Raw genomic sequence first — 26,304 nt, forward strand, 5'->3', positions numbered from 1 at the left:
AAACTTAAACCCTTCATGTCTAATGCTGACCATTTTTATTATTTTATGTGGATTGGAATTATCAGAATATTATTTGTCAGTTGCATTAGTTTTAACTGTAAAAACTAATACACAGTTTATTAATTTGATTGAAATTTAGAGATGAGTGTACGAAGTGTATGTAATGCTTCTGATAAACGTAAACCATTACGGGGTACAAGTTACAATCGAATAATTATTGATTGAACTTGTTCGATCGAACTATAGGGATGATAAACTGACAGTTGACGATTTTTATATCGTGAGATACTCGATCTTCATCTTTGAAACAATATTATGTATGGCGATTTCCAGTTACATAAAACATTAGCAATTAATGGAGACATAATATTTTTTGTTATCTATGTCATGATAATGCTAAAAGCGTAAACGATCACGTATTAAGAAAAGCTGGTATACACAATAGTGCTGGAAAAAATAATTTGAAATAATGAAAAGGGCAAACAACATTTGCTTCCTTTTGTTTTTTGCGTTTAAAATTATTGATCGGATAAATAACTTCTTATTGGCTTTTGTATTAGCTTTTTTAAGTTGTCATGAATATTCGCCTCCGGAAGCCAGCAACAAACGAAATGGTTCAAATGGACAAATATACATGTAGATAACAATGGTTATCAAATTCAAACCAACGATTTGCACGAAACACAAATGTACACACGTACACACACACATAAACAAACAAGAAAATTGAATTACAAATATACTTGTTTACAACAAAGTTAGTACCAAGCACCGTGTGTACGGGAAATACCCTCAATCCCGTACAAATGGAGAACTTGCTGTTTTAATTTGTAAGTAACGTGCCGATGATGACTTCAACATTTGATTCTTAGATTTTTAAAGTCAGGTCCCAAACGAAAACTTCAAGATCTGATTCGCAGTATTATATATTAAGAGTTTAATGATAAAAGAAAAGGGGACTATAAGCATTAACATATACGTGTTACTTCTTCCCTCACGAGGAATACCTCAGCTGAGTCCCAACGTATAACTTTAATACAATGAGGCCTTCATAAAATATGTCCTCTCCCAGAAAAAATCTGAACAAGCATGATGCAACTAAGAGTTCCGTTTATCAGGTTCGTATGACTAATGAGTCGAACGCAGCGACGTACCTCATATTTAGATATATTATACACACCAGATCTGTAAGTAATGCAAACAATGTTTATGTTATTTGATAGATGTATCATCAATTTGATAATTGGAAGTAAATGACAATTTGACATTATTTAAATCACAGAATGTGAGTTCTTAAAATTTTAATCCAGCGTGTATTAAAAAAAAACGTTCACTCTCCTTTACTAATTAGACTGTTGTATGTATTCAATTATCATTAAATACGTGGGATATTCTATATTTCGTCGAGGTAATAGAGTTTCAATAAGATTCTGACAAATAATTACTCCTGTGCTCACGGTGAGCCCTTCAAGAATTTGAATTTGTGTATTATTTTCTGTTTATATCCGTTCTTATTTAAGCCAGAGAAGAATCAGCTAATATATACTTAATTTGTATTGAGTTATTGAACTTTCTTTGTAAAAAATGGCAGATGTTTGGCCTATCTAACTATTTTCATGTTGTTGTCATGTTGTTTACTGATAACTAAATTCAGGGTATAGGATTGCTTTCTTTCTTCATGTACGGTGTGCATTTTTATATCTACTGGTGTTTTTAGAGACAATTAAGAAGGAATATTTTATTTATAAATTAATAATTGGAATAACAAGCTACTCGTTGACTTTTTGGAATAAAACAGAATCTTGGGGATTAGTCACCATTCATTCAATGACGTTCTTGATTACATCCTTTATATACATCAAGACTGCCGGTACGTCAACCTATTCAAGACCATTCGTGCATCAGTATAGTCAAAATTGGATTTAATGCCCAACGCTTTACTTTTTGACATGGTAGGTGAAACTTTAGGATTATTTGTGATCAAATACACAATACTTTAATATTTGTTTAAACTGTTTTTTTTGTACCTGAGATAAATAATGTATTCTTTGATTCTAATGTTTTTGTTGGTTCGCCGTTGTTACTTAAGTCCAGATTTCGGAGTTTTAAGGCTAATTTGGTGTCCGTCGAGGATTTGAAATTCTATAAAACACGTAAAATATAATACAATATTATCCATAACATTTAAATTGTCTTTAGCTTGGAATTTTTGCTATCCCTGGTAAAGGTTGGAATCATTGCTGTCCCTGGTAAAGGTTGGAATTGTTGCTGTCTCTGGTAAAGGTTGGAATTGTTGCAGTCCCTGTTAAAGGTTAGAATTGATGCTGTCCCTGGTAATGGTTGGAATTGTTGCAGTCCCTGTTAAAGGTTAGAATTGATGATGTCCCTGGTAAAGGTTGGAATTGTTGCTGTCTCAGGTAAAGGTTTGAATTGTTGATGTCCCTGGTAAAGGTTAGAAATGATGCTGTCCCTGGTAAAGGTTGGAATTCGTGCTGTCTCTTGTACAGGTTAGAATTGTTGCAGTCCCTGTTAAAGGTCAGAATAGATGATGTCCCTGGTAAAGGTTGGAATTGTTGCTGTCTCTGGTACAGGTTGGAATTGTTGCAGTCCCTGTTAAAGGTTAGAATTGATGCTGTCCCTGGTAATGGTTGGAATTGTTGCAGTCCCTGTTAAAGGTTAGAATTGATGATGTCGCTGGTAAAGGTTTGAATTATTGCTGTCTCTGGTAAAGGTTAGAATTGTTGCTGTCCCTGTTAAAGGTTAGAATTGATGATGTCCCTGGTAAAGATTGGAATTGTTGCTGTCTCAGGTAAAGGTTTGAATTGTTGATATCCCTGGTAAAGGTTAGAATTGATGCTGTCCCTGGTAAAGGTTGGAATTCTTGCTGTCTCTTGTACAGGTTAGAATTGTTGCAGTCCCTGTTAAAGGTCAGAATAGATGATGTCCCTGGTAAAGGTTGGAATTGTTGCAGTCCCTGGTAAAAGTTAGAATTGATGCTGTCCCTGGTAAAGTTTGTAAATGCTGCTGTCTCTGGTACAGGTTGGAATTGTTGCAGTCTATGGTAAAGGTTATTATTGATACTGTCCCTGGTAATGGTTTGAATTGTTGATGTCCCTGGTAAAGGTTGGAATTGTTGCTGTCTCTGTTAAAGCTTAGACTTGTTGCTATCTCTGGTAAAGGTTTGAATTGTTGATGTCCCTGGTAGAGGTTAGAATTGATGCTGTCCCTGGTAAAGGTTAGAATTGTTGCTGTCTCTTGTACACGTTGGAATTGTTGCTGTCCCTGTTAAAGGTGAGAATTGATGTTGTCCCTGTTAAAGGTTGGAATTGCTGCAGTCTCTGGCAAAGGTTAGAATTGTTGATGTCCCTGGTAAAGGTTGAAATTGTTGCTGTCCTTGGTAAAGGTTGGAATTGTTACTGTCCCTCTTAAAGGTTATAATTGTTGCTGTCCCTGGTAAAGGTTGAAATTGTTGCTGTCTCTTGTACATGTTGGAATTGTTGTTGTCCCTGTTAAAGGTGAGAATTGATGCTGTCCCTGTTAAAGGTTGGAATTGCTGCAGTCTCTTGTAAAGGTTGAAATTGTTGATGTCCCTGGTAAAGGTTGGAATTGTTACTCTCCCTCTTAAAGTTATAATTGTTGCTGTCCCTGGTATAGGTTGGATTTGTTGCTGTCTCTGGTACAGGTTTGAATCTTACATTTTGATCAATCTTTAGTGTAATCAGCGCCTAAATATTTTTATTTCTCCCCAATGATGCTATTTTATTTAAGACCATAGAGTTGTAACGCTCAAGACAGTAAATCCATATTAATATTTGATCAATCTAAATTCCCATTTGGCATATACATTCACTTCTTATTTAAGGCAACAATATTTCCCATGTTGATTAATCTTATAATAATCACATATGTATTTAAAATGTGTTTGATTGGCATTCACAGACACAAAAAAATATGTAATTTGTATATGTGTATGTGGAAGTTTGTGTGTGTGTGTGTGAGAGAGAGAGAGAGAGAGAGAGAGAGAGAGAGATAGCGGTAGATGTAAGACAATAAGAGAGGGGAATAGTAATATAATATAAATATAAAAAATGTGATAAAAGAGTTAGTTAAGTTAAAGGCAGATATAACATCATGATTATACAACAAATCAGTTAGACATAATTCTTTCTTGCTATTCCTTTGATATTGTATAGTGGGGATCTGAAAGTTAAAACAAATGCTGCAAAGCATTCGATTTATGTGCTATTTCCTGTTTGATGCACCTCTTTACTATGTCGTTTATATATCCCATTAACGCAGTCCTCAATCGACATTCATATCTCTGAGGGACTAAATGTATATTATTGTTCAAGTGGCCACAGATAATGAAGTCTGTATATTTATTATTATTTCCGCATTGCATGGATGTTCTGTCATAACATATATGACAGAAATACCGAATATTGTTATAATCGATATTACATTGCTAAATTTTCGTTTTCTATAGAGACAAGCATTAATGCAGATTTTATATGATTTTATTGCTGAAGATGAAGTATGTCTATTTTGTTTTATTTCCACTGATTTTAGTGATTGTTACTCTCGCACTCTCTTTCTCTATCTCTATCTCTCTCTCTCTGCGACACCGAGTGACCACATGGTCTAAAGGTGACACTGTTCCTGCTCACTGCCATCTGCGTGGGTTTGAGTCTCAGGCTCGGCTAACTTGGACTGAAAAATGGCGATAAACACTACAAATCCCCCCCCCCTCTCTCTCTCTCTCTCTTTGATTTTATCTAAATGCGAAGTCTCTTTCTTATTTGTAAGTGCCGACTGGAACGAGTTGTAGCCAAGAATATTGTGTTAGCCTGTTTGATTCTGAATTTCCCAATATGAGAGAGAGAGAGAGAGAGAGAGAGAAAGAACGAAAGAGAGACTGAGAGAGTGAGGGAGAGAGAGGGTGCCCCAGTTGTTTATGCATCAGTTTCATGTAAGCATTTGCAAAGAAACTGATATTTCATCAATTACTAAAAGAAAAACTGAACTTTGACCTGAATCATGCATATAATAATACCTAGATGGCACGATTTCAATTAATGCATTTTTCATTTAATCTTGATCGGACAAATGTTATCTAACATTTGTCATAATGTATCTCCACGCCAGGAGGATTTTATTCCATTTCATATGTTCTATAGGTCAGTTAGAAACTTTGTGAAAGGTGCCTAAATACTTGATGTGTTTATGAGTAACCTGTCAAAAGAATAACAGCACCGGCTTATTCGGAAGTGTGTTTTTCCGATTCGTTCTTCATATGTACACCCGTCATAAAATTAACCATACTCAAAGTACATGTGGTTGTGGGCATGAGAAAGAGACAGAGGGACCATAATTGTTTGTTTGGTTTCTTGCCTTTAATCATGGTGCCAACAAAATTATAACTTTTTGCTTATAATATGTGTCAAGCTGTATATGGTATAAAATATTTTTGTCCTTCTATATAAGTAGTGAAAGGGGTGAGATTAGCGTCAGTGGGAATTAGCATTACAAACACCCCCTGGGCGAGATTAGCGTCAATGGAAATTTAACATTAACCACCCTGGGCGAGATTAGCGTCAATGGAAATTTAACATGGGCAAAAAACCCTGGGTAAGATTAGCGTCAATGGAATTTAACATTGGAGAAAGGAAAAAAAAGGAAATATTGCGATTAGCGTCAAAGGCATTCGAACAATGGAAAAAAATATCGATTCTAGGCACAAAGGCAATTGAACATGGGGAATAGAGTTTGGGTCTGTCTAGGGACAAGGGGAATTGAACATGGGAATAGAGTGTGGGTTTGTCTAGGAACAAAGGGGAATTGAACATGTTAGAAAAAAAAACTACTTTAGGGACAAGGGGAATTGAACATGGGATTTTTTTTTTATAAATTTTTTATAAAGGGGTAGACAATCGAAAGGCTATCTCTTTTCGAGAAATGTGGGTGGCCCTGAAAAGGGCCTTTGGGTTTATGTTAATATTAATATTAACATAGACGGCATCTGTCACATCTTCTTCTTCTTCTTAAACTCCTTCTAACTGCAGGTCCATACACAAGTACCCTCTTGAGGCATCCTTGTCTTTCTATGTAAACTCTTCTCATCCATAGACTAGTATCTGTCCTATCAACAACAGTCCACTTGGACCGGACATACATGAGCATGTCCGTCCTGAACATCATGGAAGACACAAGGGTGGATGATTCAACTGTGGTCCACATCGTGAGGCGACGAGAACAGGTGAATCAATGCAGTGAACTGCGTTTATTTATAGGTAGAGGAAGGATTGAAACGGATTGAGTCCATTCACCAATCCGAACACGCGTTACAAAATTGAGTCAGTCCGCATCCAATCCGAGGAGAGCAGTCTGTGACGTCATGTGGTCTATATAGATTCGCTAGCGCCTGTGTGCTGTCAATCTATGCGACAGTGATTCAACATGACGGAAACTCAGAAAACGATCCATTGGGGTGCACCAGCAGTGGAGACCACCCAAGGGAACCCGGACTTACTTTCAGAAGAGGTACATTGGGATTTTGTGGATTTTCTTACCTCGCAAGAATTTGTTCCGGAACCTTCGTTACCTTCTTCATTACCGCAAGTGGAGAATTTTAGACAGAGACAGAAAGAAGAATTGGAGAAATTTATGCAACGACAAAAGGAAGCGGAACAAGCTTTTCTCCTACAGCAACAGCAACAGCAACAAGAAGAGGTAAGAAAAAAAAACAAGAAGAAGAAGAAGTAGCAGCAAAGAAACAAGAGGGTGAAAATCAAACGGCTACGGTACTGTTGGACATTTTAGCGGAGTTAAGAAGTCTGAAACAAATGTATCAGACTTCTTTATCACGACCGAAGAGAATACGACCTTCCCGAGCTAAACATGCCAACCCTGTGACTAAGCCTATCTTACCACCCTTAGTGATTTCAACCCAATCATCAGAAGTAGGCCTTGGCCGTGGCAAAGGCTTAAGGCAGTTAAAGTTGATTGCTTAAACTCACCCCCTACACCAAAATAAAAAGGCCCTTTTCAGGGCCACCCACTTCTCTCGAAAAGAGATAGCCTTTCAATTTGCCAATCACTCAAAAATCAACAAAAAAAAAAAAACATTTTACCCTTATAGTACATGTCTGTGTATGAATGCTTGATTGTAGCTTCTTATTTTAAAATCAAAACTCAAAGACACTTACCTTATATAATTAATGTACTCTTTTCTCCATAGTTACAATCCAATTCACAATTCACAACAGAACACTTTCTAAATTGCATTCACTTCTTCTGTTTCTTTCTTTTTTACTCTCTCTTTTTTTTCAATTTCTTCACCTCACAGTCTTTTCCTCCTCTTCCTCCTCACTTTCTTCCCTTCTTCTTTTCTTCTCCTGTTTCTTTTTCTTCACCTGGCTGCTTTCTTCCTCTGAAGAATCTCTCTCTTCTTCTGAAGAATCCCTCTTTTCTTCCGACTCCTCTTGTTTCTTTTTTGGGCAATCTTGAGACCAATGTCCTTTTTCTTGACAATAATAACAGGTATCTTGACTTTTGTCTTTTCTAGCCCTTTTTTTTCTCTTTTGACGGTCTGGACACTCTGAAGACCAATGCCCTTTCTTCTGACAGATATAGCAAGTATCTTGACTTTTATCTCGAAAGGAAGGAGAGTAGTCCGTCGGCTGGTCTGAAGAGAATTTTCTAATGACCCCTAGCAAAGTTCTGATGAAACGTTCCATCTGGGTAGTCTCTTCCATCGTTGTGCTCGGTTTGAGAGTGAAATAAATAGTGAAAGGACAAGACACACACCCTTTTTATATACGCTGGTTTGTCATGACTATAAATTAGTCTATGGTGTTTAAACTTGAGTCATTTGACGTTTTGCACTCAAGATGAAACGATCCTATTGATTCGAGAAGAAAGAAGAAGAAGAAAGTAAGAGGCAGAAACGTGATCTATCGCCTCGTACCAGAGCTGAAGTCTTGGCACAAATTCATGCCAGTGATTTTGAAGAGGACATGAGTGAACCAAAATCCGAACCCTCTAAACAAAGTTCACCACCCTTAGTTAACCCTGAAAAGTACTATTCCATTCGAGAGACGGAAAAGCGCTCCTCTAGAAAATTTAGAACCACGGCTTACACCTACACAGTGAAGTTTAAAGATTTCAAGTCCGACGTACCATTGGAGAAAGCAGAAGGGTTTATCACCGAGATGTGGGATTCTTTGCTCACCGCACTCAAGCGACAATGTCAACCCAAAGAAGACGATCGCTTGACACTATCCATAGATCACGACAGCTTGAAATCCCCTGTTTGGATCGAGTTTAGCAGACCCGCAGAACTAACCCCTTCCAAAGTCATGGACAAGATTCAACACGTACAACAATCTAATGACCAGTTTGACATCACCGATGGTAAAGCCACACTGAAAATGGCCCACGTCTCTCCACCTCAAGGGACCGGACAACGCAATAAGGTGTTATTGGTGAACGACCTTCGCAGCACCAAAAAGAGTCTCGTCCAAATTAACAACCCTCAAGACCAGATGTGCTTAGCCCGAGCCATCGTGGTGGGACGAACCTATGCCAACAAGAACGACACGGCAGAATGGAAAAGAACCTGGAAAACTATTGAACAATCGGACCGAGCCAAACAACGAAACGAAGCAGAACTCCTGTTGAAACAAGCTGGCCTGTCCAAAGACACACCCTGTGGCATTCCTGAAATGCAAAAATTGCAAGATGTCCTAGCTCCACGCTACACCTTGAAAGTGCACCCTCAAGAAGTGCGTGGGCCTCTGTTGTTTCGAGGGAAAGACTTTAAGGACGGAAAATACATTCATGTCTATTATCACGATGACCATTTCGATACCATTACCACTATCACTGGATTCCTGGGATACAGTTATTACTGTGAGAAATGTGACTATGGCTATAACAATCGAGAGCAACACAAACATTACGGATGGAAATGCCCAGGATGTTTGGCCTCTCCACCCTGTCTGAGCGAAGGACAAGAAAGAGTACATTGTCCTGCTTGTCTGCGCACGTTTGTCAGCCCTGCCTGTTACCAACAACATCTGAAGACGCAAGGTTCACAGCAGAAATGTGCTTGTCAACTGCTGACTGTGCCCTACGTGTCGACAAGGCCTACGTACCAATAATGCCAAGGCACACGTATGTTCAGGAAAGAAAAAATGTCACATTTGTCACCACATCGTGGACTTGAAACACGAATGCTACGTTCAAAAATACCAACCCCCACCAGAGAAAGAGGACGGTCACAAGAAGAAAGGCAATTTCATCTTTTTCGATTTCGAATGCATGCAAGAGACTGGCATTCACATTCCTAATTTCTGCGTGGCTCATCGAGCGTGCGAGAAGTGCATTCAAGAACCTATCTTTAGTCATTGCCCTCACTGCAGCAAGATTCCTAGAGGGCGTGAAAAAATCTTTCGAGGACCGAACACGTTAGCCGATTTTGCCCAATGGGTCTTAGATCCCATCGACAAGACGTGGAGCCAAGAGGACATCGAATGTTACGGAGATTGTCATCGTCATGCCACAGTGATGGCTCACAATTTCTCCGGATACGATGGACAGTTTCTTCTCAGATACTATACGGAACAAGGCACCGAACGTCCTAAAGTCACTTTGAACGGAGCCAAAATCATTTTCATGCAAGTGGGACAAGTGCAGTTTAAAGATTCGATGAGCTATTTGGCCATGCCTTTGAGTCGAATGCCTAAAACGTTTGGAATGACAGAAATGGCTAAAGGGTACTTTCCACACTTTTTCAATACGGAAGCCAATCAACACGCCGTTCTACCCCATTTGCCTGAGGCTCACTATTACGACCCCGACAACATGCGTACCGAACAACGAGAAGCTTTCTACGCTTGGTACCAGACTCACGCCTCCGACCCTTTCGACTTTCAGGAAGTATTGCTAAAGTATTGTCGTTCCGACGTGGACATTTTACGGCAATGCTGTGGAAAATTTCGAGAACTGTTCATGGAACACGGAGGGGTCGATCCTTTGAAAGAAGCTTGCACCATTGCCAAAGCGTGTTCCTTAGTGTATCGACAACGATTCATGCCTGAAAACACCGTGGCTGTCATCAGTCCTCAAACGACCCACTATGTCAAAAGTCAATACTCGGTCAAAGCCCTACGTTGGTTGCATTACTTGTGCGACAAGGAAGACAAATGGATTCAGCATGCCCGCAACGGAGGAGGCGAAAAGACCATCGGAACGTATTCGGTCGATGGCTGGGACTTAGACAACCCCAAGATCGTGTACGAGTTTCACGGATGTCCCGTCTGTTACCCTGATCGTAGCACTAAAAATCAGTTTTTACAACGAACCATGGAAGACTTGTACCAGGACACTTGTCAGCGACGCCTAAAGTTAGAACAGCAAGGATACCAAGTGGTGGAAATGTGGGAACACGAGTACGATCACCGTATGAAAACCGATCCCGAGTTTAAACGTGCCGTGGAAAGTTACAAGCTGATGGACCCCCTAAACCCGAGGGATAGTTTGTACGGAGGAAGGACCAATGCCACCTGGTTGCTGTACCAAGCCGACGAAGAGAAAGGAGAAGAAATCAAATACTTGGACGTGTGTTCGCTGTATCCCTACGTGTGCAAATATTGTCGCTTTCCTGTAGGGCACCCGCAATTGTTAACGGAACACATCGACCTGAAAAACATTCGACAATACGAAGGCTTGATCAAGTGTAAAGTTTTGTCGCCCACGGACTTGTACCATCCCGTGTTACCTCACCATTGTCAAGGTAAACTGATGTTTCCATTGTGCCGTAATTGTGCCGAAACGTGCAACCAAGACCAACCTTGTCAGCACACCCAGGAAGAACGTGCCTTGACGGGAACCTGGGTCAGCGTAGAATTGTTCAAAGCTCTGGACATGGGATACCAACTGTTAGAAGTGTACGAAATTTGCCACTTTCCCAAGACACAACAATACCACAAGGGTGACCCCAGTCAGAAAGGAATTTTCGCCGACTACGTGGATGCCTTTTTGAAACTGAAGCAAGAAGCCAGCGGCTATCCTTCCTGGTGTCACACTTCCGAAGACGAAAAGACATTCAAAGAGAAATACTATGAACAAGAAGGCATCTCTTTAGACCACATCGAGAAAAACCAAGGCAGGCGGTCGTTTGCCAAAGTGATGTTAAATTGCTTGTGGGGTAAAATGGCACAACGACCGTGTTTGCCCAAGACGGAATATTTGACAGAACCTTCCCGCTACTTTCAGATGATTCACGACAAAACCAAATACATGAAACACGTGGACGTCGTTCGCGAGGATTTGATCTTGGTCAATTACGAAGAAGATCTGGACTTTGTACAAGACGACCCCTTTGGAAATGTCATCATTGCGGCTTACGTGACAGCTCATGCTCGCTTAAAATTGTACGAAGCTTTAGAACTGTTAGGGGAACGTGTCCTGTACTTTGACACGGACAGTTGCATTTACATCCATCACCCGAGTCAACAGCACCCTGACATCGAAGGAGACCGTTTAGGAGCCTGGACAGACGAACATCCCGACGACAAAATTCTAAGTTTCGTCAGTGGTGGTCCCAAAAATTACGGCTACGAATACCGGGACCCACAAGGAGAATTGCACACGACGTGTAAAGTGAAAGGATTGACTCTGAATTATCGTACCAGTCGTGTGGTGAACTTTGGGGTATTGAAAGAAGCCTTGCAATCGGGAGAGGATGCAAACTTTAAAGTGACTACCTATCAACCGAACAAAATTGTACGTTTACCCACTCACCACATCGTCAGTCGACCCTTCGAAAAAGTCTATCAAATCGTGTACCAGAAGCGAGTGCGACTTCCCAATCATTTCACCTTACCGTATGGACACGTCGGTATTGGTCTGTATATAATAAGGAACCCTAGGCAAGATCGATAGTTCATTGTGACTACCAAGACCGAGCGAACAAGATGAATACTTTCAGAGAGACACAAAACAAGTTTAGACAGGCACAATTCAAGTGTGGGGCTTCTGAAGTGAAATGCGATTGTGAGCCTTGTGACTTTTCAACCTGTGTTAGTGACGGTGCCAGAAGAACCCGTCACCCAGGACGGGACTGTCGTGGACAGGCCTGAAAGACCCTTTCGGGAGGACACTTGTGTGACCTTACCCCCTACTATAGAACTGGTTAGAACATTACCCAAAACATGTTGTACAGACACTTGTGTTTATTCCACGTTGATGGTTATCATGTGTCTTTTATCCTTATACTTAAGCCTTTGACTTTGATGTATTTTTGTCTTTCGTATTCATGTTTGAAACATTCAATAAACGTGTTCTGAAAAAAAGTATATAAACTCTTGTCTTGTTTGTTTTCGTGTCACAAGTGACATTTCTCACACTATGGCTACCTCTGCTGTCTCTGCTCCCTCTTCCTCCACTGTCAAAGTCATCGACGAACACTTAGATCGTGCCAGTTGGGAGGCTTTGTATCTTCGCCATCCCTTTAACATGCTCATTGCTGGACCTAGCGGTTCAGGCAAAACCGAATTTGTCAAACGTTTGATCGAACATAAACATCATTTGATCGATCGAGCACCTCAGCGGATCGTGTGGTGTTACAAAGAGTGGCAATCGGTGTACAGCCTCTTGCGAGAAAGTCAAGGCGATTCCATCGTGTTTGTGGAAGGCATTCCTAAAGAAGACGACGGCATCGTCTCTGACTCCCGTCAAACCCATTTGGTCATTTTCGACGACATGTTATTAGAAGACGAAGAAGAAATTAAACTGTGGTTCACGCGCAAAGGGCATCACCGTAATGCCAGTGTCGTTTACATTATCCAAAATTTGTTTCAACAAAGTAAAGCCCATCGCACCATCAGTCTCAATGCGCATTACGTGGTCTTGTTTAAAAGCCCTCGAGATAAATCGCAAGTGCAAGTCTTAGCCAAACAGTTAGGAACGCCTTGGCTGACTCAGGCGTACGACGATGCCACTCAAACGCCACACGCCTATTTACTCGTCGATTTGAAACCTACGACCCCCGCGGATTTGCGATTTCGTACCCACTTGTTTCACCACTGGTGCCAAGACGGAGGGCCTGTCCTGTACACGTCTCCGTCCTCGACTTCATTTCACTCCACATAAAAAATCTATAAACACCTCAGACTCTTTTTCGTCTGTCTCACTCACAGTGCGAACATGACGTCCCTTCAGTCGCATCTTCCCGTCAAATTGATTCGTGCCTTGTATGTCATCAGTCGAGAAAAAATCCACAAATACGAGCTCGTGTCTTAGAAGCTAGTCTCAAAGAAGTCTTACGATGGTTCACGGTGACGGCACGTCAAATACTCCAAGGAATCATTCAGATTCTTCATCAAACCAAACGCTTTTTCGATCGAAACAAAGTCGCTTTGGTCCAACTGGCCGATCCCCGCATCGACACTCAAACCAAAAAGCAAATCATTTTGAAACCTGGAGGGAGTGGTACTCTAGGAGGGGTCATCATTCGCTCACTCTTAATATGGGATCCTAATGCCCCCAAAGTTATCCCCAAGGAAAAAGTCCAACGAAGCCCCAAGAAGAAAAAGAAAAAGACCAGGTCCCCAAGAAGAACTTCTCCAGTGGCGGGACCCTCCTCTTACCAGACACCACCCCGGGAAAAGAAAAGAAGCCCCCAGAAAAAGAAAAGTCTACAGAAGAAAGCTAGTCGCAAGAGAGGCACTTCGGCCAGGACGCAACCTTACACCCGCAAACCACGACCTGCCACGGCGGTGACCGCATCTCCGGCAGCCTCACGTTCATCCACTTCTCCGTTGATGACACCAAGAACTGAAGAGTACTTGGAGACGTTGATCACACCAAGAACTTCTCCGTTGATGACCCCAAAAAGAACTTCCCCAGTGGCAGGACCCTCCAATTTAGTGGCAGTGGCTGCTGCTCACAAAGTACCTTCTCCCAAAATCAAAGTCCATGAAAGATCGGGTATGGTACAAAGTTTACTGGATTTGTCCAAGCAAGAACTGGCTCGATTTAGTCCGTTGCGTACCCCTCCACGACGTGTCATGCCTGTCCTCAAACTGATACGCCGTAAAGACAATCAGTGGAGACGCGTTCCAGTATAAAAAAGACCTGTGACCAAGTCGGGGGTATCAGTGTTTTTTTGGTGCTCCTGAAGACTCAAAGATGTCACCCTCCAGAAAACCCCAAGGAAAGAAAAGAAAAGGACTACCATCACGTTTAGTCAAACATGGGGACATGTTATCTGTCCTGTCCAAAGCTTCTTCACCTCTACGAAAAAAACTCATTCAATCGGCCTCCAAAGAGGTCATCGATACCGTGTGCGAATGTTGTTTGAACGTTTTGAAAGGCACGATCCCTTTGTCCAAACACCAGAAACAATGCTTCAGCTAACATCGTCACGTTCTTCGCCAAATGGTTCGAAAGAAAATTCCCATTCGTCAAAAGAAGAAGATGTTGGTCCAACGTGGAGGCATTTTGCCTCTCTTGTTAGGCCCCATACTGAAAGGAGTCTTGGGAACCATATTGGGAGGACTGGTGGGAGCAAGATAAAAAGGTCCTCGGAAGTCCCAAGATCTCATAATTGACCCCTGACAACCCTATGGAAGGACGAAAACTAGCTTTAGTGCCTTACAAACGATGGATGGAATACCATCGGTGGCAAGAACAACGCACCCCGCATTTACATCCCAATCCCCATTTGAGCGAGATGTCCCAGTTACAACACGAATTGCAGTCCTTAATGGATCGCCAAGATTTGTCCGAAACAGAAAAATCGCAAAAGTACGGTCAACTCTTGCAACGACTGCAACTCTTTCACCAGAAAGCTTTAGACGAAACAGCTCTACCCACTCTGAAAGATTTTAAGACCTTGATGAAAAGTCCAGCACCATCACCAGTACCAGAACCAGTACCACCACTACCAGTGACCAAGACAGAAAAAGGAGAAGAAGAAGAAGAAGGGTTTCAAACTCCACCAGAAAAAGTACGCAAGTTAACAACACCACCTACCTCCAGAATTGGATGGATTAAAAAGATGATGGCCACCCCTTCTTCATCACAAGAGAAAAAGAAAGTGAAGACAGAAGTGAAGACAGAAGTGAAACAAGAACCGATATCCCCCGCTCAGATATCCTCTTCTTCAACACCTATTGCTGGTCGCACACGCAAAGCATTGCAATCCAAGAAAGTACCCGAAGAGAAAAAGAGTAGCATCTTCCAAGAGTGGGTGCCTTATTAACACACCAACCAACACAAAAAATGGAAAAAGTCTTAGCCAGCATTTACTACGATCCCTCGCATCCTGCAGGTTACGCAGGAGTTCAAAAATTGTATCGTGCTGCCAAAACGCGACTGAAAAGTCTCCGTTTACCTCAAGTGCAACGATGGTTACAAGAACAAGCTACCTACACTTTACACAAACCCATTCGACGCAAGTTTGCCAGAAGTCGCACCCGAGTGGAAGGCATCGATCATCAATGGCAAGCCGATTTAGCCGATGTCTCTCATTTGGCCAGCTACAATCGTGGCTACAAATATTTGTTTTGTGTCATCGACGTCTTTTCCAAATTTGCCTGGGTCGTGCCCTTGACTTCCAAATCGAGCAGCGAGTTAGTGCGAGCCCTGCAACGGGTGTTGAAACAAAGCGGTCGTCACCCTCTTCGATGGCAAACGGACAAAGGCACCGAATTTCTGAACCAAGCTTTCCTAAAAGAATTAAAGAAACGTGACATTCATTTTTTTACCACCGAGAATCCCGAAACCAAAGCCAGCATCGTGGAACGTTTTCAACGCACTTTGAAAGAACGCATGTGGAAATACTTTACGCATCACCACACTCTGAAGTACATCGACATCTTACCGCACCTGGTGCAAGCGTACAACCAATCTTACCATCGAAGCATCGGACGTGCCCCGCAAGAAATGACTCCCGACAACGAAGTGTTGGTGTTTGAGCGTCTGTTCGGTACGTCCCCGACGAGGGCTGTCCCCAAGAAAAGTGGAGAGTTGGCCGTAGGAGATTGGGTGCGCATTGGCAAAACCAAACGCACTTTCGACAAAGGTTAATTACCTAACTGGACGACCGAATTGTTTCGCGTCACTGGACGAGTGCATGGCCGTCATCCTGCCGTCTATAAATTGGAAGACATGAACGGAGAAGTGCTCAAAGGAACGTTTTATTTGCCCGAGTTACAACGTGTGACCAAAAAAGAAGACGACGTGTACGACATCGAAAGCATTCTCGAACGCAGAACCCGTAAAGTGGGCAAACGACGTGTCAAAGAAGTCAAAGTACGTTGGAAAGGATATCCGCCCAGTTTTGATTCTTGGATCGACGCTTCGCAAGTCATCGACTATAAAAAGAAGTGACCATCATGCCCTTTCACACAGACGCAGCTAGGTCGACCACTCCTCCTTCACCTAGTTCTTCTGTGCAAGATTTACAAAAACAACCCTTGTGGGTGTGGTGTGGAGAACGTGTGCCTAAAACGCAAATCGTCTTTTTCTGCCAAATCTTCGTGGTGTATTGTGTCATCGGGGCAGCCATTGCCAATTTGAGTTTGCAACAAGGAGACAAACAATTGTGGACCATTTTATTGAGCAGTTGCATCGGTTACCTGCTTCCCAATCCCTCCATGAAATTCTCCTCGAACGGGAACCACGGGAACCTTGTATCCAGTGTCAGTGCCAGTCACCACTCCAACAACAACCACAACCAGAACCCCATTTTGGGCGGAGACACGCCTCTGACATCCACTAACCCCTCGGACAGCCACAGAACTCTGGAATTATGAGTCACGAAAACTAATTTTACTTAACCTTACCCAGTGACAGTTCCATGGAGGTGTTTCCCTACAACACGTTGTGCTGTTACACGGATAAATTACCTCAAGCCATCCAGTTAGATCACGAAGCCCATTGGGAAGTGGCTTTAGTAGAAATGATTCACCCTACACAAATCCAAAACATCACCGAAAAGCAAAACACTTTTGAGGTCGAAATCATGAACCAACAATTACAAGAAGCCATGAATGACATCCGGTTTTCAGGGGACGCAAGACCATCCAACAATTCACCCTTCAATATCTACACCTTGAAAAATCCGGCAGGGTTTTATTTTAGTGGCCAACATTTGGTGGACACCATTACTTCCAGGTTCGAGTTCGCCTTTGGCAAAGCCCTGAACAGAGTCAAAAAAAGTGTCACCCTGGAGTACCATAAAGTGGCTCGTCGCTTACTGATGAAATTTCAGGATACCCAAACTTTGTCCATCAGTTTTAATCGTGACTTGTTTGATATTTTAGGTGAAGACACAAAAATGGCTCCAAATTTTAAACCGAAGATCAACAGCAATACGGAATTTTACAAGTTTTTTCGATTCTCTGTAGAACTGAACCAAGGACTGAATTTGATGTTCGTGTACTCCAATGTGGTGGAGTATAACGTGGTGGGACACACCTCTGTACCGTTACTGCGTGTCATTCCTTTCAAAGTGGATAGTACCACGACCAGTGACCAGGAAGGTGGAAACACCTATCACATCCACCGGGAATTTGTGCACCCTCATTATTTGCCTGTCAGCAAGTCGTATTTGGACACGGTCAACATTGCTATAAAAGGAGATTTGGGACAAAATATTCCATTCACCAAAGGAAAAGTCACGGTGAAACTCCATTTTCGAAAACGGTTCTCTCACAACTCGTAAGTCATGTATCCAGTGTATCGAGGGGTTGCACGACAGCGAGGACACGGTTTAGGAGATATGTTAAAATCGGCCTTTCGTTCGGTGGCCCCGGTGTTGAAACCGATGGTGACACGCGGATTGCACGCCTTGAAAGATGCGGCACTGACACAAGGCAAAGCATTTCTCCAAAATGTCATCATCGACAAACAAAACCCTAAAGAAGCCTCCATGAGGGCAGGCAAAAATGTCTTGCTGCAAACGGGTAAAGACCTTTTGGGCCGACAAGACACACCTATAAATGCCCTGCACGCTACCGAGTCAAGCATTCAGCAAGGACAAGGCAGAAAGAGACGACGAAGAAAACACCCTTTCACCAGACTTCAAGCGAGAAAGGCCAAGAAAAGAAGAACCGTTCGAGACTTAGACGTTTTCGATTATTGAGACACTGCAACAAAAAAAATGATGCACCGAGAGTCTTGCGCCTGTTCCAAGACGGAACTGGATCTGTTTGCCATGCCCTCCACCATGATGACCATGCAAGAATCCCAATGGGTGGAATTTCATCCCGTCTCCTCATTGACCGATTCCGCTCCCATCGAGTTTGAAATCAAAGGACAGTCCGAAGATTACATCGATCTGAATAGCAGTTACTTGTACCTGAAAGTCAAATTTCTAGATAAGGATGGAAATGCTATAGACACTGAGCCAGTAGCTCCCGTCAACAATTTCATGCATTCCTTGTTCAGCTCAGTGGACTTGTACTTGAACAACAAACTGGTTAGCAGCAGCATGGATACTTACCCTTACCGTGCCTACCTGGAAAATCTCTTGACGTACGGAATAGACGCCAAGAACACTCATCTCAATGCCTGCGTGCTATGGGAACCTGACGAAGCGGGCAAATTTGATAAAACAGGTCTTGAAGCTGACCCCAAATCAAAAACAATCACCAATGAGGGATTTGTAGAACGAAGAAAGAGAATCATAGGACCCAACCAAAGTTTAGAAACTGATGGATCGTTTGCATTTGGACATGTGGTTGCAAGAAAAATATTTCCTGAACGGGGTGGATGTCCGCCTGAGACTGAATCGGAGCAGTACCGCTTTCAATTTATTGGCTGATGCTGGCGAGTACAAAACCAAAATCCAAGAAACCAGACTCTACGTACGTCGTGTGGAAGTGTTTCCTAAAGTAGGTAACGACATCAGTCAGACGTTGAGCAGAACGACCGCCAAGTATCCGATCCGACGCGTAGAAGTGAAAACTTTCACCATTCCTAGGGGACAGCGATCCATGATCGAAGATCATCTGTTCCAAGGACAGCTACCCAAACGTTTGATCCTTGGTATGGTCTCGAATGAAGCCTTCAACGGAGCTATCACTAAAAATCCTTTCAACTTTCATCACTTCAACGTGTCCAAGATTGAAGTCAGTCGCGATGGCAAGACCTTGTGTACCCGACCTTTCGAACCTGACTTTGAGAAGAAGAATTACTTGAGATCGTACTTGTCCTTGTACGAAGCCACGGGACAGTTAGGAACCAACACCAGTCACGGCATTACGTACGACGATTATGACGGAGGCTATGCTTTGTGGGCTTTTGATTTCACTCCAGACCAAGGCAGCGACGAGGGACATTTCCACCCTATAAAATCCGGCCAGATTCGTGTGGAAATTCAGTTCGGAAACAGAATCGGTGATGATGATGTAACATTGAACGTCATCCTGTATGGAGAATTCGATAATACCATAGAAATCAACAGTTTGAGAGAAGTCATTCTAGATTACTAGAAGCCATGGAGGACTGTTATCCCTCTTTACCTAGTGGAGAAGCTTTGAAGATGGAATGTGAGGAGACCGAGGAAGGAGAATCCCAACACAAAGACGAAAAGGACATCGTGATCAAGTCGAGATGGCCAGAACAAGAACAGCAATTGGTCTCCTACTGTGCTACATACCTGGCAGACACAATTACGACATGGATGAAGCATGATTACTATGGATGTCAAAACATCAGTCAAGAAGAAAAATTCAACGAATATCTGGACGAAACTTGGAGTCTGTTTAAAAAAGACGTATTACGTTGGTGGTATAAAGACTTGCGTGAACATTTCTGTCCTCCATTAACGACTCGAGACATCCATTACATCAAAACCCTCTTTGACAAATTCAAAGAGAAAGTCGAGATCGAAATTGATCACTTATTATCAGCAAAAGAACATTTAGTGACTTATTTTGATCGTGATTTTTCTAGAAACGATGAGAAAGTAAATCGTTGATTTTTTGACTAGTATGCTTATTTTGTTGTCTTAAGCTAGGAAACGTAGTGTCCATCCATGACTCAATGACTTGCAACAGTGGAAATCACAATTTCATTCACAACTTTGCCAACCCTGTTTAAAGTAGAGTGTAAATTGAAAAAAATGTTTGATGTTATATTGTTGGATCATTGTTAAAAAATGTTAGAGTTGTTGGTTAGTGTTAAGTGATTTTTGAATAAAAAATGATGTGTTTTGAAAAAAATGCCTTTTTGATTTGTTTGGCTATAAGAATGTTTGATTTATGCTCTTTGACTTCTTACTATCCCTCTCATGACACTCATTGAACATTGCGGCTCGAAAACCGTGGAGGGATGTTTTCCTTCACGTCCGCGCTTTGACTTTAAGAATCGGGTTGTTTCCAGTCTAACCATCCATTGTCGACTCATCCTCCTACGAAGATGTGCTCCAAACTAGCTAAGCTAAACGAAGCCTACGTGAATTTGCATAGGGTCAGACACAGTCTGATACCGAAGCCAGAAGAGATAGAGAATGTGAGAATGCTAAAAGTCACTGAAGACTTGATAGAAGAACTCTTCAGAGAAGAAGTGAACAGGGAGAAAGAAGAATGGACAGAGAAGTACAGACTTCAGAGACAGCAGCAACAACAACAACAGCAGCAGCAACCTGAAACTGAGAGAGGCTTTGTCGATTGTCGTATCGACACCAAAGAGTTCTTCTTCTTTTTCCGAAGAAGCAGACCTATCGCCAGAAAGTGTATCCTCAGAGGACATCGCATTCTTAGAAACTAAAAGATTGCCATAGCAAACAAAAAAAACCCCCAGCCCTTTTCAGGGCTACCCCAATACTCTAGAAAAGAAATAACAATCAATTTGCCAATGTGTGTAGGTAGAGTAGTGTGAATATAAACACTAACTCTTTTTTATAGTGTGAGGGTATGTGTTTGTGTGTTTGTGTTTGTAACATCTCACGTACGTTGGTGTGGATAGTAGATTAAGATCATGTTTTTTTTGGCTGTTTGAGGTGTGGGGAGAGTAGATTTGGGGGGGGTTTGATTGAATTGCTTTGCGTATGTGAATAGTATATTGGTGTGATTAATGAAAAAAATTTTTAGAATTGGAATGGGTAGTATAAAAAAGTGAGTGAGTGTTTCTTTTAGGGACGCGCGTTGTTTTTTGGTCATGATCTAGGTAAGATCAATTTTATGTTTTTTTTTTTCCTTCACGTCCGCAGTTTTAGTATAAATTGAGTATTGGGTAGCCCTGAAAAGGGCTGTTTTTTTTTTAACTTCATGGACACCTGGTTAATGGTGGCACCTTCCAGGCCTGGCGCCACATACACATCTTGTTCCCCAGTTACTTTTTACTTTTTTGGGGGAGAGAGCAGAGGCAGGATATGTGGCTTCAGAATCCCAATTTTCGGTTTCTGGGATTCTGAAATTTCTTCTTATTTTCTCCTTTTCCTCCTCCTCTTCTTTGTATCTTCTCTCCTCTTCTTTGTATCTTCTTTCCTCCTCTTCTTTGTATCTTCTCTCCTCCTCTTCTTTATTTCTTCTTTCCTCCTCCTCTCTCATCCTTCCTTCTTCCACAATGGCCTCCGCGGCCAGTTCGTTCAACAGGCGCCTGGCATATTCCAGATGAACGTGAAGTTCCAACAGTTTCGCCAGTCTCGTGTTCATTCTGGTGTTGATCAATCAACAAGGGTAGCTGGACTGCCGAACGAGTTTCAATTTATACTCTTGCATTTTGTTTAAGCGGTACAATCCGGTTTAATTAAACATATATAAAGATTGTTGTAACGATTTTCATATAACAGTACATCTTGATAAACAAGAATTAAACTTTTAATTTAATATTTTATCAACCATTTTCGTCACATGGAATATTATTGAACTTGATCATAAAAAGAGACAAACCACTGTGTCAAACTTTAATGTATTTTGATATATTTCTTGTTTACTCTCTCTCTCTCTCTCTCTCTCTCTCTCTCTCTCTCTCTCTCTGGAACATTCTGTACAAGTTAGCTAATATTTGTTGCATCTTGCAATAATTGGCTGATAATCTCGAAAGATACGTGTTCTAATAAAAATAATAATTGATTGCGCGTGCGCAGTAGGATGACACTTGACAAAATAAACACAATCACTCGAGTCCTTAAAGGGATACAACATTTGCACAGCAAAGGCACCGACAAAGAAGACGACAACATAATGAAACCTGCACGGAGCTTAGTCAACAACTCAAGTCGAAATTAACGGAACCTTGCATAATGACTATCGTATTCCACAAAAATGTTCAGGTGTTATAACTCCGAGTAGATAACATATGGGACTTTTGTGTATGAGTTGGATGACATTAAATTTGCAAAGTGTTTTAATAGGCTCTGGCACAATTGTCTGTTGCGGTTTTTCATTTATTTTCCCCACAATTTAATGCACGGTATTCAAGCTGCGCTCTGAGTCTGGGCCACGAATGTCTTCAAGTCGACGATGGGTGACTGATGTTCATTAAAATTCCTCTCAGCACATATTACTCAAACGGGTTTCAGCTGCGCCGGGTTTTATCCCCTTTACTTCGATAACCTTGTGGTCCAGTTAGAAAGCCAGCTCTTCTGTGGACATCGGCATTATTGACATAGATGCACATTATTCTCCTATTCTACCTAATGGTTATGTCCAAAACGGGGCCTATTCTCAGCACGCCTGAATTAGGGACAATTAATGTAATGTTGGAACACCTTCAATAGGTTCTTTTGTTGATTTCCAGTTCCAAGGTTTCAAATTAACCATTATTTTTTTATGATATTCATTCTTACGATTATTCAGGTGTACTGCTATGATATCCAGAAATAACGACATTTTCCCCATAATCATGCAGGCCCTAGACACATGCATCTTTCTACTCCATCTGCTAGTAAAATTCTTGCTACATAAAACAAAACTTTAACCGATCCGGTCACATTAGGGCGTATAATAACAACCCACATTACATCTTGTGGCGATATGCTTAGAACCAGTAGAAAATGTTTGTTAAAGATAATTAAATTAAAGTCATACATAGAACGGTAAAGTATGGTATAGTCATGTAAAGTATCATCATATCGTACCATTGCGAAGTCATTATTTCACACGAAAGTAATTTAGTACCATAATTTTGTAAGCTTTTTAAGACCCAATTTAGACACATTTGTTCTCACACCCAAGCGACAGATACAAGTTATATACCACAATTCTGAAACCGTTGTGCACATATGCTGAACATTCTTCTCGGAAAGGCTTCATGTGTCTATATTTAAGGTGCAACTAGTTGTGCAACATTGCGCACACATATACAAACACTTGCGCACAGAAGAGCTTTATCACATGATCCCAGTTTTGTCTTAGCAAACTTCGAGATGCTTGAGTACACCTAACTGTAGCAGAGGAATATTTATTTTGTTGATTAAAACAGAATTGTAAATAATTAGAATTGCATGCAGTTTTAGCAGAGACCATAAACGATTGCGTTATGTCTGATTGTTGAAGTAAATTGTTTTATTATTGTTAATAGTCAGCAAAATAACTCATGGAGCTAATGTTACTTATTATGGTTTGCATTTCCGATTCTAAATTTGTATGTCTATTATACACCAGGGAAAATGACATTTATACACGTACATACTTACAGACGGAAATCCTTTCGTAGTTTACTTCGTATGCGTTGATGTCGTTCCTGGTGGAGTATCACACAAGAGATCGTTGTATCCACAAATGAACTTTATACTTTATAACGGTCCATTTTATCATTGATATATATCGGTGTCAGTTAGGGTATCTGCATCGTGTAATATTGAACAGAACATTGTGTAACGATAAAGATCACGGCAAAAAACCGTAATAATAAATGTTACCGCAAATATATATAAAGAAAACTCTAATGAACAGATCGAAAATATAACTTAGGAATGTAAAAATGATACATAACGTTCATGGATTCCCTCTTCCTTTACTCTCATTCCAACACCCCTCTCTTTCATCCTGTCTCTTTTCATCTGTCTACTCCAAGAACGTAAACACTTGGAATGGGGGCAAGAAATGGGCCTGAACTCAAGGACGTTCAAGATGGATAGTCACTGACTAACGCAGAAAAGAGAGATGGAAAGAAAGGAGAGAAACATATGAGACAGATCTGAGAGAGAGAGAGAGAGAAAGAGAGAGAGAGAGAGAGAGAGAGAGAGAGAGAGAGAGAGAGAGAGAGAGAGAGTTAGGGAGAGAGAGATTGATGAAGACAGCTCTGGAAAGATAAAATGTGATAGAGGGTTAAGAGGAGATCGGGTAAAGGAGCTCTCTCTCTCTCATAGACCTCTCATTGTCCTCTTTCTCGTATTATATATCCTTTTTAATTTCTCTATGTAGAGTCTATGTAGCTCTGTGTTGGTTCGGCGGTCTGCACTTTTTAATGGATTAGTCTCTCTCTCTCTCTCTCTCTCTCTCTCTCTCTCTCTCTCTCTCTCAAAAATATAACTACTTCTAAACCATTTACTGCCTATCCATTGATTTATCTAAATACATATACATGTACGCTTTTTCTCTTCAATCTATATATGCATACCATATGGTTCTTGCTTTGTGGGTAAACCTAACATGATATACATTTTGTTTTCTTGGTGGTTGTTGCATAAATTTAATATAGAACATGTGAATATTGTGAAGTGAAATAAATGGGGAAGAAAATATATGTAAATTTCCTGTCTTCATTTACTCTGTTTTCCCCAAGTGTTTTACACAACCACTGCAACTGCTACTGTAACTATTAGTATTGCAATATATTATTGTTATTATTATTATTCTTACTATTATTGCAGGATATTTAATTGGCATTAGAGCAACACTTTTAAGGAACCATCGATTTTAAAGCGATGATATTTCGCTTAAAAGTATATTCAACATTGTCACTTCTTTCCCGTTTCCATCCACTTTGTTTCTTAAAACTTATAAAGTCGGTCTGTATGAAAAACACAGATTTGCAAATTTTATACATATCGACATAAAAATTGAATATATATATATATATATATATATATATATATATATATATATATATATATATATATATATATATATATATATATATATATAAGTTTGTTGGGTGGGAAAAGGACAGGATTAGACTGCAAATACAGTCCGTTTACAAAAAGGACACACGCATACTTTTATAAACAAATTATTAGATATAAAGAAAATGGTTTAGAAGTAGGCATATGTGTGTGGGCGCGAGCAGGTGTGTGTTTTAGTGTGTGTGTGTGTGTGTGAGCAGCAGAGAGACTGGGCCCACCAACTTTTTCGTCAAACAGGACCATCTATCAAAAACTCTTCTGATAGAAGTTCTTATTTCACAAAATAAACCCTTCTAGCCAGAAACTATGATGACTAAATCCTCTTTTCTGGCCAACGGGGATAACCAGCGAGCCGCTATAAATAATAGTTTCTTCACGGGGTGACGTCGACGACGACGTTGGTGGCGCAGTCTCTCTGCTGCTAATCATTTTAGGATTTTTAGTTAAAAAATGTATCTAACCCAACTCGGTATCGTGTTCGAGGATCATGTAAATTTATCGTCACAAACCCGTGTGGTTTTCGTTGAGCATGGCTAAAGAAATTTTTAAATTTATTGAGGTCCATGTCTCCGCTGCACCAAGTCTGATGAATATTTCTCAGCGTGTGTGCGTCAACTCCGTTAAACACCGCAAGAACGTTACAATTATCTCTGATCACTTTTGGAATTTGTGTATACCGCTGAGTCACATAAATGACATCAGTGTTTTTGTGTCGACCACGGGAGAATATTCTGGCTGGATTTTTTTGTTTATCCAACATTACATCATCGTACACAACTAAGTTGTTAATTGATCCATCAAGGTCGTCGACGGATGGAGCTTCTTCGATGTCAGTTATAAAATCAATAACATCTTCGTGAAAATCACTTTGATTTTCCATTATCGATTTTGCACTTTCGTTAAAATCTTTTAGCACTTGATAACACCGCTGATCGTCCACAGACGGGGCTATCAAATATAATTTATCCCACTTCATCCACTTCATTATCAAATTCAACAACAGCTGTGTTTTACCCGACCCAGATGGGCCTATGATAATCATTCGAACAGAATTTGGTAACACTGAGTTATGCTTGATTGGTTCTCGTCGCTTTGTCGCGGAAAAGTCAGTGATTTCCATTAGATATATCATAGAATAATATGGATTTATATTGTGTGAAATGACGAGCACGTACCCCAACTACGGATACAACAACAATTACAACAAAAAATAATCG

At 40.9% G+C, this 26,304-nt stretch overlaps 1 long non-coding RNA gene across 1 annotated transcript in view; it reads right to left on the reverse strand.

Moving 5' to 3' along the window:
* Nucleotides 1-23,732, reverse strand: part of LOC149784283 (uncharacterized) — a 61,871-nt gene extending 38,139 nt beyond the window's left edge. The window contains exon 1 of the long non-coding RNA XR_016414126.1: nt 23,657-23,732. This is a non-coding gene — a long non-coding RNA (uncharacterized LOC149784283). The remainder of the gene's footprint in view (nt 1-23,656) is intronic.
* Nucleotides 23,733-26,304: the final 2,572 nt, after the last annotated feature.

Source organism: Sinohyriopsis cumingii, chromosome 14 (assembly GCF_028554795.1).
Source record: "Sinohyriopsis cumingii isolate HCF-2022 chromosome 14, ASM2855479v2, whole genome shotgun sequence".
Taxonomy (NCBI): Eukaryota; Metazoa; Mollusca; class Bivalvia; order Unionida; family Unionidae; genus Sinohyriopsis; species Sinohyriopsis cumingii.